Here is a 12,336-nt window from a genome sequence, read left to right as displayed (position 1 = left end):
AGTGCCAGAAATATGTGAGGGAAAGGGAGCGATTGTTATTCATTTTAAGGAGTAATGGGGTTGAAGAGCCAGGATTAAGTGAACTGCTGGATAAATCTTCAGAGGATGTGGTATTTAATTATGTATTTCGTTTCCTTAAGGAGACAAGAATATTGGGCAGGATTTAGTCCTTCACTGTCTCTGGTCCACGTTTGGAGGAAAAAGGGGGAAGCTTGCAAGCCAAAGAACACCATCCCAACCGTGAAGCACGGGGGTGTCAGTATCATGCTGTGGGGGTGCTTTGCTGCAGGAGGGACTTGTGTACTTCACAAAATAGATGGCATCATGAGGAAGGAAAATTATGTGGATATATTGAAACAACATCTCAAGACATCAGTCAGAAAGTTAAAGCTTGGTCACAAATGGGTCTTCCAAATGGACAATGACCCCAAGCATACTTCCAAAGTTGTGGCAAAATGGCTTGACCTCAATCCTATAGAATATTTGTGGGCAGAACTGAAAAATCGTGTGCGAGCAAGGAGGCCTACAAACCTGACTCAGTTACACCAGCTCTGTCAGGAGGAATGGGCCAAAATTCACCCAACTTATTGTGGGAAGCTTGTGGAAGGCTACCCGACACGTTTGACCCAAGTAAAACAATTTAAAGGCAATGCTACCAAATACTAATTGAGTGTATGTAAACTTCTGACCCACTGGGAATGTGATGAAAGAAATAAAAGCTGAAATAAATCATTCTCTCTACTATTATTCTGACATTTCACATGCTTAAAATAAAGTGGTGATCCTAACTGACCTAAGACAGGGAATGTTTACTAGGGTTAAATGTCAGGAATTGTGAAAAACTGAGTTTAAATGTATTTGGCTAAGATGTATGTAAACTTCCGACTTCAACTGTAGATTGCAAAATAGTTGGGAAGAGATTTTTGATGTACCGATTCCATGGCATAGTGTTTATGAATTGATACGCAAAACGACGACGGATTCAAAACTTAGAATTTTTCAATTTATATTATTATACAAAATTCTTGCTACCAATATAATGTTATTTATATGGGGGATACTATATTCCCAGCTCTGCAGATTTTACTGAGAAGAGACAGAATCATTAAATCATTTGTTTTTGGACACAGGTCCAGGAATGGCTGAAGGATTGCAATATTTACCTGGATCTAACCCTGCAGATAGCACTACTGGGTGATCTGAAAAGTCATAATCAATCGATCAATAATATAATAATACTTTTAGCAAAAATGTGTACAGTCAATGTACAATCTGTAGAAACAATGAGAATAGAAGGGTTCAGAACCTTTGTGAAACATCACAGTACAGTTGAAAAATATATGGCAAATAGAAATCCAATATGGATGGTGTTAAGAGATAGATGGGAGGTGTTGAATGGAGATGAAGGATGGGACTAATAACAACTAACAACTAATAAAAAGATAACTAATGTAAAGCATACTGTGTCCATAATAAGTATATACAGTGGGGAGAACAAGTATTTGATACACTACCGATTTTGCAGGTTTTCCTACTTACAAAGCATGTAGAGGTCTGTAATTTTTATCATAGGTACGCTTCAACTGTGCGAGACGGAATCTAAAACAAAAATCCAGAAAATCACATTGTATGATTTTTAAGTAATTAATTTGCATTTTATTGCATGACATAAGTATTTGATACATCAGAAAAGCAGAACTTAATATTTGGTACAGAAACCTTTATTTGCAATTACAGAGATCATACGTTTCCTGTAGGTCTTGACCAGGTTTGCACACACTGCAGCAGGGATTTTGGCCCACTCCTCCATACAGACCTTCTCCAGATCCTTCAGGTTTCGGAGCTGTCGCTGGGCAATACGGACTTTCAGCTCCCTCCAAAGATTTTCTATTGGGTTCAGGTCTGGAGACTGGCTAGGCCACTCCAGGATCTTGAGATGCTTCTTACGGAGCCACTCCTTAGTTGCCCTGGCTGTGTGTTTCGGGTCGTTGTCATGCTGGAAGACCCAGCCACGACCCATCTTCAATGCTCTTACTGAGGGAAGGAGGTTGTTTGCCAAGATCTCGCGATACATGGCCCCATCCATCCTCCCCTCAATACGGTGCAGTCGTCCTGTCCCCTTTGCAGAAAAGCATCCCCAAACAATGATGTTTCCACCTCCATGCTTCACAGTTGGGATGGTGTTCTTGGTGTTGTACTCATCTTTCTTCTTCCTCCAAACACGGCGAGTGGAGTTTAGACCAAAAAGCTCTATTTTTATCTCATCAGACCACATGACCTTCTCCCATTCCTCCTCTGGATCATCCAGATGGTCATTGGCAAACTTCAGACGGGCCTGGACATGCGCTGGCTTGAGCAGGGGGACCTTGCGTGCGCTGCAGGATTTTAATCCATGACGGCGTAGTGTGTTACTAATGGTTTTCTTTGAGACTGTGGTCCCAGCTCTCTTCAGGTCATTGACCAGGTCCTGCCGTGTAGTTCTGGGCTGATCCCTCACCTTCCTCATGATCATTGATGCCCCATGAGGTGAGATCTTGCATGGAACCCCAGACCGAGGGTGATTGACCGTCATCTTGAACTTCTTCAATTTTCTAATAATTGCGCCAACAGTTGTTGCCTTCTCACCAAGCTGCTTGCCTATTGACCTGTAGCCCATCCCAGCCTTGTGCAGGTCTACAATCTTATCCCTGATGTCCTTACACAGCGCTCTGGTCTTGGCCATTGTGGAGAGGTTGGAGTCTGTTTGATTGAGTGTGTGGACAGGTGTCTTTTATACTGGTAACGAGTTCAAACAGGTGCAGTTAATACAGGTAATGAATGGAGAACAGGAGGGCTTCTTAAAGAAAAACTAACAGGTCTGTGAGAGCCGGAATTCTTACTGGTTGGTAGGTGATCAAATACTTATGTCATGCAATAAAATGCAAATTAATTACTTAAAAATCATACAATGTGATTTTCTGGATTTTTGTCTCTCACAGTTGAAGTGTACCTATGATAAAAATTACAGACCTCTACATGCTTTGTAAGTAGGAAAACCTGCAAAATCGGCAGTGTATCAAATACTTGTTCTCCCCACTGTAGGTTATAGGTTGAGAGCTTTGTGAAAGAGCACAGTTAGAAAGATATGGCATATAGAAGCATACCGGATAGACATCATGAAAATGATCGGAGAGGTTGAGGGTAGAGGAAGTTCAGGAGAAAAAACTAACAAAATATAATTATTGTAAAATTGACTGTGTCCATAAAATGTATATAGTATGTATAAGCTGGAAGTAGAGGCCTAAGCATTGTTGTTCACTAGTTTACTCCAATTAGGGAAGGGGTGGTGGGGTTGGAAATTAATAAAGGGAAATATTTTTTTTTAAAGGATATGTTTATATATGTACAGTGGGGAAAAAAAGTATTTAGTAAGCCACCAATTGTGCAAGTTCTCCCACTTAAAAGATGAGAGGCCTGTAATTTTCATCATAGGTACACGTCAACTATGACAGACAAAATGAGAAAAAAATCCAGAGAATCACATTGTAGGATTTTTAATGAATTTATTTGCAAATTATGGTGGAAAATAAGTATTTGATCAATAACAAAAGTTTCTCAATACTTTGTTATATACCCTTTGTTGGCAATGACACAGGTCAAACGTTTTCTGTAAGTCTTCACAAAGGTTTTCACACACTGTTGCTGGTATTTTGGCCCATTCCTCCATGCAGATCTCCTCTAGAGCAGTGATGTTTTGGGGGTGTCGCTGGGCAACACGGACTTTCAACTCCCCTCCAAAGATTTTCTATGGGGTTGAGATCTGGAGACTGGCTAGGCCACTCCAGGACCTTGAAATGCTTCTTACGAAGCCACTCCTTCGTTGCCCGGGCGGTGTGTTTGAGATCATTGTCATGCTGAAAGACCCAGCCACGTTTCATCTTCAATGCCCTTGCTGATGGAAGGAGGTTTTCACTCAAAATCTCACGATACATGGCCCCATTCATTCTTTCCTTTACACGGATCAGTCGTCCTGTTCCCTTTGCAGAAAAACAGCCCCCAAAGCATGATGTTTCCAACCCCATGCTTCACAGTAGGTATGGTGTTCTTTGGATGCAACTCAGCATTCTTTGTCCTCCAAACACGACGAGTTGAGTTTTTACCAAAAAGTTCTATTTTGGTTTCATCTGACCATATGACATTCTCCCAATCCTCTTCTGGATCATCCAAATGCACTCTAGCAAACTTCAGACGGGCCTGGACATGTACTGGCTTAAGCAGGGGGACACGTCTGGCACTGCAGGATTTTAGTCCCTGGCGGCATAGTGTGTTACTGATGGTAGGCTTTGTTACTTTGGTCCCAGCTCTCTGCAGGTCATTCACTAGGTCCCCCGTGTGGTTCTGGGATTTTTGCTCACCGTTCTTGTGATCATTTTGACCCCACGGGGTGAGATCTTGCGTGGAGCCCCAGATCGAGGGAGATTATCAGTGGTCTTGTATGTCTTCCATTTCTAATAATTGCTCCCACAGTTGATTTCTTCAAACCAAGCTGCTTACCTATTGCAGATTCAGTCTTCCCAGCCTGGTGCAGGTCTACAATTTTGTTTCTGGTGTCCTTTGACAGCTCTTTGGTCTTGGCCATAGTGGAGTTTGGAGTGTGACTGTTTGAGGTTGTGGACAGGTGTCTTTTATACTGATAACAAGTTCAAACAGGTGCCATTAATACAAGTAACGAGTGGAGGACAGAGGAGCCTCTTAAAGAAGAAGTTACAGGTCTGTGAGAGCCAGAAATCTTGCTTGTTTGTAGGTGACCAAATATTATATTTTCCACCATAATTTGCAAATAAATTCATTAAAATCCTACAATGTGATTTTCTGGAAAAAAAAATCTATGATGAAAATGACAGGCCTCTCTCATCTTTTTAAGTGGGAGAACTTGCACAATTGGTGGCTGACTAAATACTTTTTTCCCCCACTGTATGTGTATATGTATGTGTGTGTATATATATATATATATATATATATATATATATATATATATATATATATATACAGTGGGGAGAACAAGTATTTGATACACTGCCGATTTTGCAGGTTTTCCTACTTACGAAGCATGTAGAGGTCTGTAATTTTGATCATAGGTACACTTCTACTGTGAGAGACGGAATCTAAAACAAAAATCCAGAAAATCACATTGTATGATTTTTAAGTAAATAATTTGCATTTTATTGCATGACATAAGTATTTGATCACCTACCAACCAGTAAGAATTCCGGCTCTCACAGACCTGTTAGTTTTCTTTAAGAAGCCCTCCTGTTCTCCACTCATTACCTGTATTAACTGCACCGGTTTGAACTCGTTACCTGTATAAAAGACACCTGTCCACACACTCAATCAAACAGACTCCAACCTCTCCACAATGGCCAAGACCAGAAAGCTGTGTAAGGACATCAGGGATAAAATTGTAGACCAGCACAAGGCTGGGATGGGCTACAGGACAATAGGCAAGCAGCTTGGTGAGAAGGCAACAACTGTTGGCGCAATTATTAGAAAATGGAAGAAGTTCAAGATGACGGTCAATCACCCTCGGTCTGGGGCTCCATGCAAGATCTCACCTCATGGGGCATCAATGATCATGAGGAAGGTGAGGGATCAGCCCAGAACTACACGGCAGGACCTGGTCAATGACCTGAAGAGAGCTGGGACCACAGTCTCAAAGAAAACCATTAGTAACACACTACGCCGTCATGGATTAAAGTCCTGCAGCGCACGCAAGGTCCCCATGCTCAAGCCAGCGCATGTCCAGGCTCGTCTGAAGTTTGCAAATGACCATCTGGATGATCCAGAGGAGGAATGGGAGAAGGTAATGTGGTCTGATGAGACAAAAATAGAGCTTTTTGGTCTAAACTCCACTCGCCGTGTTTGGAGGAAGAAGAAGGATGAGTACAACCCCAAGAACACCATCCCAACCGTGAAGCATGGAGGTGGAAACATCATTCTTTGGGGATGCTTTTCTGTAAAGGGGACAGGACGACTGCAGCGTATTGAGGGGAGGATGGATGGGGCCATGTATCGCGAGATCTTGGCCAGCAACCTCCTTCCCTCAGTAAGAGCATTGAAGATGGGTCGTGGCTGGGTCTTCCAGCATGACAAGGACCCGAAACACACAGCCAAGTCAACTAAGGAGTGGCTCCGTAAGAAGCATCGCAAGGTCCTGGAGTGGCCTAGCCAGTCTCCAGACCTGAACCCAATAGAAAATATTTGGAGGGAGCTGAAAGTCCGTATTGCCCAGCGACAGCCCCGAAACCTGAAGGATCTGGAGAAGGTCTGTGTGGAAGAGTGGGCCAAAATCCCTGCTGCAGTGTGTGCAAACCTGGTCAAGACCTACAGGAAACGTATGATCTCTGTAATTGCAAACAAAGGATTCTGTACCAAATATTCAGTTCTGCTTTTCTGATGTATCAAATACTTATGTCATGCAATAAAATGCAAATTAATTACTTAAAAATCATACAATGTGATTTTCTGGATTTTTGTTTTAGATTCCGTCTCTCGCAGTTGAAGTGTACCTATGATAAAAATTACAGACCTCTACATGCTTTGTAAGTAGGAAAACCTGCAAAATCGGCAGTGTATCAAATACTTGTTCTCCCCACTGTATATATATATATATATATATATATATTTGCGAGGGAAAAAAACATGGCGGATTAAAAGTGATGCAGACAATTACACTGATGGAAGTTACAATCTATCTGCAATATTAAAGCTATTCTACCACCCCCCCCAAAAAAATTTATTATAATAATAATAATAATAATTAATAAGAACCCTATTCTATTGCATAAAACAACCATTCGACGCATAAACAGTATTATAACATAATCTTGTAATTTCTCCACCACAGGATATACAATAAATATGTGAACATCTTTTAGGACCAAACTAATTATACAAGAGGCCTATGATCCTTATAAAAAATTGATTATTATTACAGTTTAAAGAAACAATGTGATAAGCAGACATTGTTACGCAGATAATGGATTTAATTGATTGATCTATTGAATACATGAATACACACCTAGTATTGTAAAAACATTATAACATTATTTCATGGATAATAGGAGTTAATGAAATAAGATACAGCCCTGAACACCCCCACCCCACCACACACACAGCATCCAGAGTTGCATTTATGCTACATGTTAATCAGACTTAGTAAACTCTTAGAGAATAGGAGATAGATGACTCTTTACAAGATGTTTTCTATTGAAACTTTATTTAAAGATCTGGAACCAATGCCGGAGAGGAGGGAGATGAAAGAACATGTTTGTGCTTTCTGGTGTTTTATCAGTGACCCTGAACAAGCAAAGCTCTTTCCACATAGACAGGAGTAAGGTTTCTCTCCAGTGTGTGGCAGCTGGTGTGTAGTCAGGGTGAAATATTGAGAAAAACTCTTCCCAAACTGATCACAGCTATAAGGCTTCTCTCCAGTGTGAATCCGCTGGTGAATTATCAATCCTTTCTGTTTAGCAAAACTCATCCCACAGTCAAAGCAGCAGTTGTCAGGTTTATTCCCTATAAGTACTCTGCTGGTTTTTATTGAGACGTTCTGATCTGGAGAGACTCTTCTGGAGAGACGTCTTGTCAGCATCATGTTGTTGTTGAGGCTCCCCAGATGATAAGCCCCTTCCACTGAGAGAGCAATGGTTAGGGCTGTCCCCTGTGAAACAAAGATATTGAATAGCATGGACATCTGAAATCAGGCTACCTGATGGCACTTTGATGAATGCAGAAAATTCCTACCATGTTATTTTTTATAGGCATATTTGATTCCGGAAATACAAAGTTTGAATGTGAAAACTATTTCTAAGATGCATACTTTGTTTTTCACTGCACTCGCGCAAAGAAGGAAGCTTGTGCTGCTCGTGCTAGCACATGCGCAGATTAAATACAGTGGCTTGTGAAAGTATTCGCCCCCCTTTGTTGCCTTACAACCTGGAATTAAAATAGATTTTTGGGGAGTTTGTATCATTTGATTTACACAACATTGATTTACACAACATTGATTTACACATCATTTGATTTACACAACATTGTTTGTTTCACAATCAAAATATTTTTGATTGTGAAACAAACAAGAAATAAGACAAAAAAACAGAAAACTTGAGCGTGCATAACTATTCACCCCCCAAAAGTCAATACTTTGTAGAGCCACCTTTTGCAGCAATTACAGCTGCAAGTCTCTTGTGGTATGTCTCGATAAGGTTGGCACATCTAGCCACTGGGATTTTTGCCCATTCTTCAAGGCAAAACTGCTCCAGCTCCTTCAAGTTGGATGGGTTCCGCTGGTGTACAGCAATCTTTAAGTCATACCACAGATTCTCAATTGGATTGAGGTCTGGGCTTTGACTTGGCCATTCCAAGACATTTAAATATTTCCCCTTGAACCACTCGAGTGTTGCTTTAGCAGTATGCTTAGGGTCATTGTCCTGCTGGAAGGTGAACCTCCGTCACAGTCTCAAATCCCTTGAAGACTGAAACAGGTTTCCCTCAAGAATTTCCCCTGTATTTAGCGCCATCCATCATTCCTTCAATTCTGGCCAGTTTCCCAGTCCCTGCCGATGAAAAACATGCCCACAGCATGATGCTGCCACCACCATGCTTCACTGTGGGGATGGTGTTCTCGGGGGTGATGAGAGGTGTTGGGTTTGCACCAGACATAGCGTTTTCCTTGATGGCTAAAAAGCTCAATTTTAGTCTCATCTGACCAGAGTACCTTCTTCCATATGTTTGGGGAGTCTCCCACATGGCTTTTGGCGAACACTAAACGTGTTTGCTTATTTTATTCTTTAAGCAATGGCTTTTTTCTGGCCACTCTTCCGTAAAGCCCAGCTCTGTGGAGTGTACGGCTTAAAGTGGTCCTATGGACAGATACTCCAATCTCCGCTGTGGAGCTTTGCAGCTCCTTCAGGGTTGTCTTTGGTCTCTTTGTTGCCTCTGTGATTAATGCCCTCCTTAACTGGTCCGTGAGTTTCGGTGGGCGGCCCTCTCTTGGCAGGTTTGTTGTGGTGCCATATTCTTTCAATTTTTTAATAATTGATTTAATGGTGCTCCGTGGGATGTTCAAAGTTTCGGATATTTCTTTATAACCCAACCCTGATCTGTACTTCTCCACAACTTTGTCCCTGACCTGTTTGGAGAGCTCCTTGGTCTTCATGGTGCCGCTTGCTTGGTGGTGCCTTGCTTAGTAGTGTTGCAGACTCTGGGGCCTTTCAGAACAGGTGTATATATACTGAGATCATGTGAAACTTAGATTGCACACAGGTGGACTTTATTTAACTAATTATGTGACTTCTGAAGGTAATTGGTTGCACCAGATCTTATTTAGGGGCTTCATGGCAAAGGGGGTGAATACATATGCACGCACCACTTTTCCGTTATTATTTATTTTAAATTTTTTAAATAAGTAATTTTTTTTCATTTCACTTCACCAATTTGGACTATTTTGTGTATGTCCATTACATAAAATCCAAATAAAAATCCATTTAAATTACAGATTGTAATGCAACAATATAGGAAAAACGCCAAGGGGATAAATACTTTTGCAAGGCACTGTATGCCTATATGAATCTGATGAAGGCGTTTACGTGTCCTAATAATTCTAAAGATTGCTCAGAAAAGCAGGTGTTTTTAACAGCGTTACTTGGATTGTCACTTTAAGCCAATTAAGATAAGCAGAGTAAGGTGTTTACATGACTAATAACATACTCAGCCTACTGCCATAACTAGTTTAATGTCCAATTATGAGTGTGCATGTAAACATACTCATTGTAAAGCACTAGTTATTTTGTTGCTTTGACAAAGTCATTTCTGAAGATTATTAAGAATGTGATTAGTGATTTATTTACATCTGTCCCTCATTTTAAGGTCAACCCTGTTACATGAACTGAACTCGTTTTAATATGGCGAAACTATTCCTTAAAAAAATATGTTTTCAAAAGAAACATTGAACATTTAATAATCAAATCATAGAGTAAAAGCAGGTGAGCGGGTTCTACTCTTTTTGTCAATTTACTGCTGTTTTGTGGTGGAAAACTGAGCATGTCAATCCTTTTACCCATACGTAGATATGCTAGACATGTTTCAACTATTACGATTTTTTGTGAAGATTGCATTTAATTGACACTCCCTGTTACCCAAAACAACCTTCCATTCCCCCTGTCACAAGCTGTTTTATGGCTGATTTAAAGGACTATTTTATCCATGTAATCCAGTGTTTTTTTGTTTTCAGTAGTCCCCTGTTACTTTATTTGGTATATAGGCACTTACTACAAAAAAAAATGTATTCTGTGTCTTGAGATGGTAAAACATGTTTTTATTAAGTTGAACATGTGGTCTTTATGAGAGAATGTTACAATTAGGCGAAACATTTTTTGGGACCAAGTTACACTTTTAAAAATGGATGGAACTACCCAGATATTTTCATCAATATATAATTAATCAATGAATGACTAAAGTGCATAAAGATGGCAGAATTCTGATATGATGTCATTGTTTCAGCACTATCCACTGAGTTATGAAACTACGGTGTGCGACATTGAACAATGTTCCAATAGATCAGTGCTTCTCAATTATTTTCTGTTACGCCCCCTAGGAAGAAGTAAACATTTCGCGCCCCCCAACTCTCTGCCGCAACTGTAAATAGTATAATTTGTCTATAAAATTGTTATAAGTACACCTCTGCATAACATTGTATCCTTATTAACATTAAAGAAAACAAAAAAAGTAAAAAGAAAAATATAGATCAACTTACAACAAAGAATAACTTTATTAACATTGTTTTTAGTCTGTAACAGAAAATACTAAAAGTGCATAAATTTGCCTGAAATTAAAAAAAAATTCAAACCTTATTTAAACTGTAATTTTTTTTTGACCATTTGATACTGAAAAATACAATTAAATATAATCAATAAATAATAATACATTCAAATTGATCAGCAACATTAACTCAGGAGCACAATATATGAAACACTTCGACCTATAAAACAAAAATGAATAAAACAATTTGTGCTGATTATTATTATTTTTTAAATCAAAATGAGAAGTCAGGATTAATGGCTACAATGACCACGTTTTGCAGTGCACAGCTTTTCGAAGCGGGGTTTGAAGCATGATACTGCAATTCTCAGCTCCTGCTCAATGTTTAGCTGGGACCTGTACTTGGTCTTCAGTGCAGCAACAGCAGAGAAGCCAGTCTCACAAAGATAAGATGTTGCAAAAGGAAGAAGAATGCCCATGGCCCTCTGCCCTATGAGTGGATACTGCCTCTCTACACTCAGCCAGAATTCACTCAGTGTCTGTGATGTGAACCTCAGTCTCAATGTGGAGTCAGACGTCATATCAATGAACTGGTCCTCCTCTGCAGAGCTGAAACCAGTTGGAGCTGGTGCATTGAAAGGATCTCTCACCCAGTCATATTGGGAACTGTTTTCAGGGAAGTACTTTTTAAAGAATCCCATCAGTGATGAAATATGCTCCTTAATATATGGAATCACTGAGGTGGCATCATAGTCAGTAGTGTCAACAAATTCATGCAGGTTCTCGAATGAATCAGTATTTCCTTCATCAAGTCGCCTGCCCCACATTGCAAGCTTTCGAGTGAAAGAGCTGATCTTGTCTGTGACCTGAGGGAGGTGTTTATCTTTCCCTTGAAGCTGTAGATTTAGTTCATTTAGCTTTCCAAATATGTCACTCAGGTAGGCCAGTTTTGCCAGGAAGTTCTCATCACAACATTTTTCTGCGAGGTCATACTTGTGCTCCTGCTCCGAAAACATTCTTATCTGCTCTCTGAGCTCAAAAACTCGGGACAAGACTTTTCCTCGTGACAGCCACCTTGCTTCACTGTGAAACAGCACAGCTTGATGTTCAGCTCTCATCTCCTCACAGATAGCAGAGAAGACTCTTGTTTTTAGTGGTCTGGTCTTTATAAAATTGACTACACCTACAATGTCAGTCATAACCTCACTTAATTCAGAGAAAAGGTGCCTTGATGCCAGTGCTTCTCTGTGTATAACACAGTGTGTCCACTCAGCATTAAGTGAGGCCTTCTTGATGAGTGCCCGAAGTCCTTTTCTCATCCCTGCCATGGTCTGTGCACCATCACTGCAAACACCAATGCAGTTCTCCCACTTTAGCCCATTTTCAGTCAGGAAGCAGTCCAGCATTTTGAATAGCTCTTCAGCTGTGGCTCTGTCTCTGACATATTTACAAAAAAAGTAGATCCTCACACAGGGAGTTTGTCATGTCAAAACGTACATAAGCGATAAACAAACAGTCTTTGTTGCTGTCAGTTGCTTC

The sequence above is a fragment of the Coregonus clupeaformis genome, unplaced genomic scaffold, assembly GCF_020615455.1.
Source record: "Coregonus clupeaformis isolate EN_2021a unplaced genomic scaffold, ASM2061545v1 scaf0787, whole genome shotgun sequence".
Classification (NCBI taxonomy): Eukaryota; Metazoa; Chordata; class Actinopteri; order Salmoniformes; family Salmonidae; genus Coregonus; species Coregonus clupeaformis.
The sequence above is the reverse complement of the archived record's forward strand: the minus strand, read 5'-3'. Positions refer to the sequence as shown.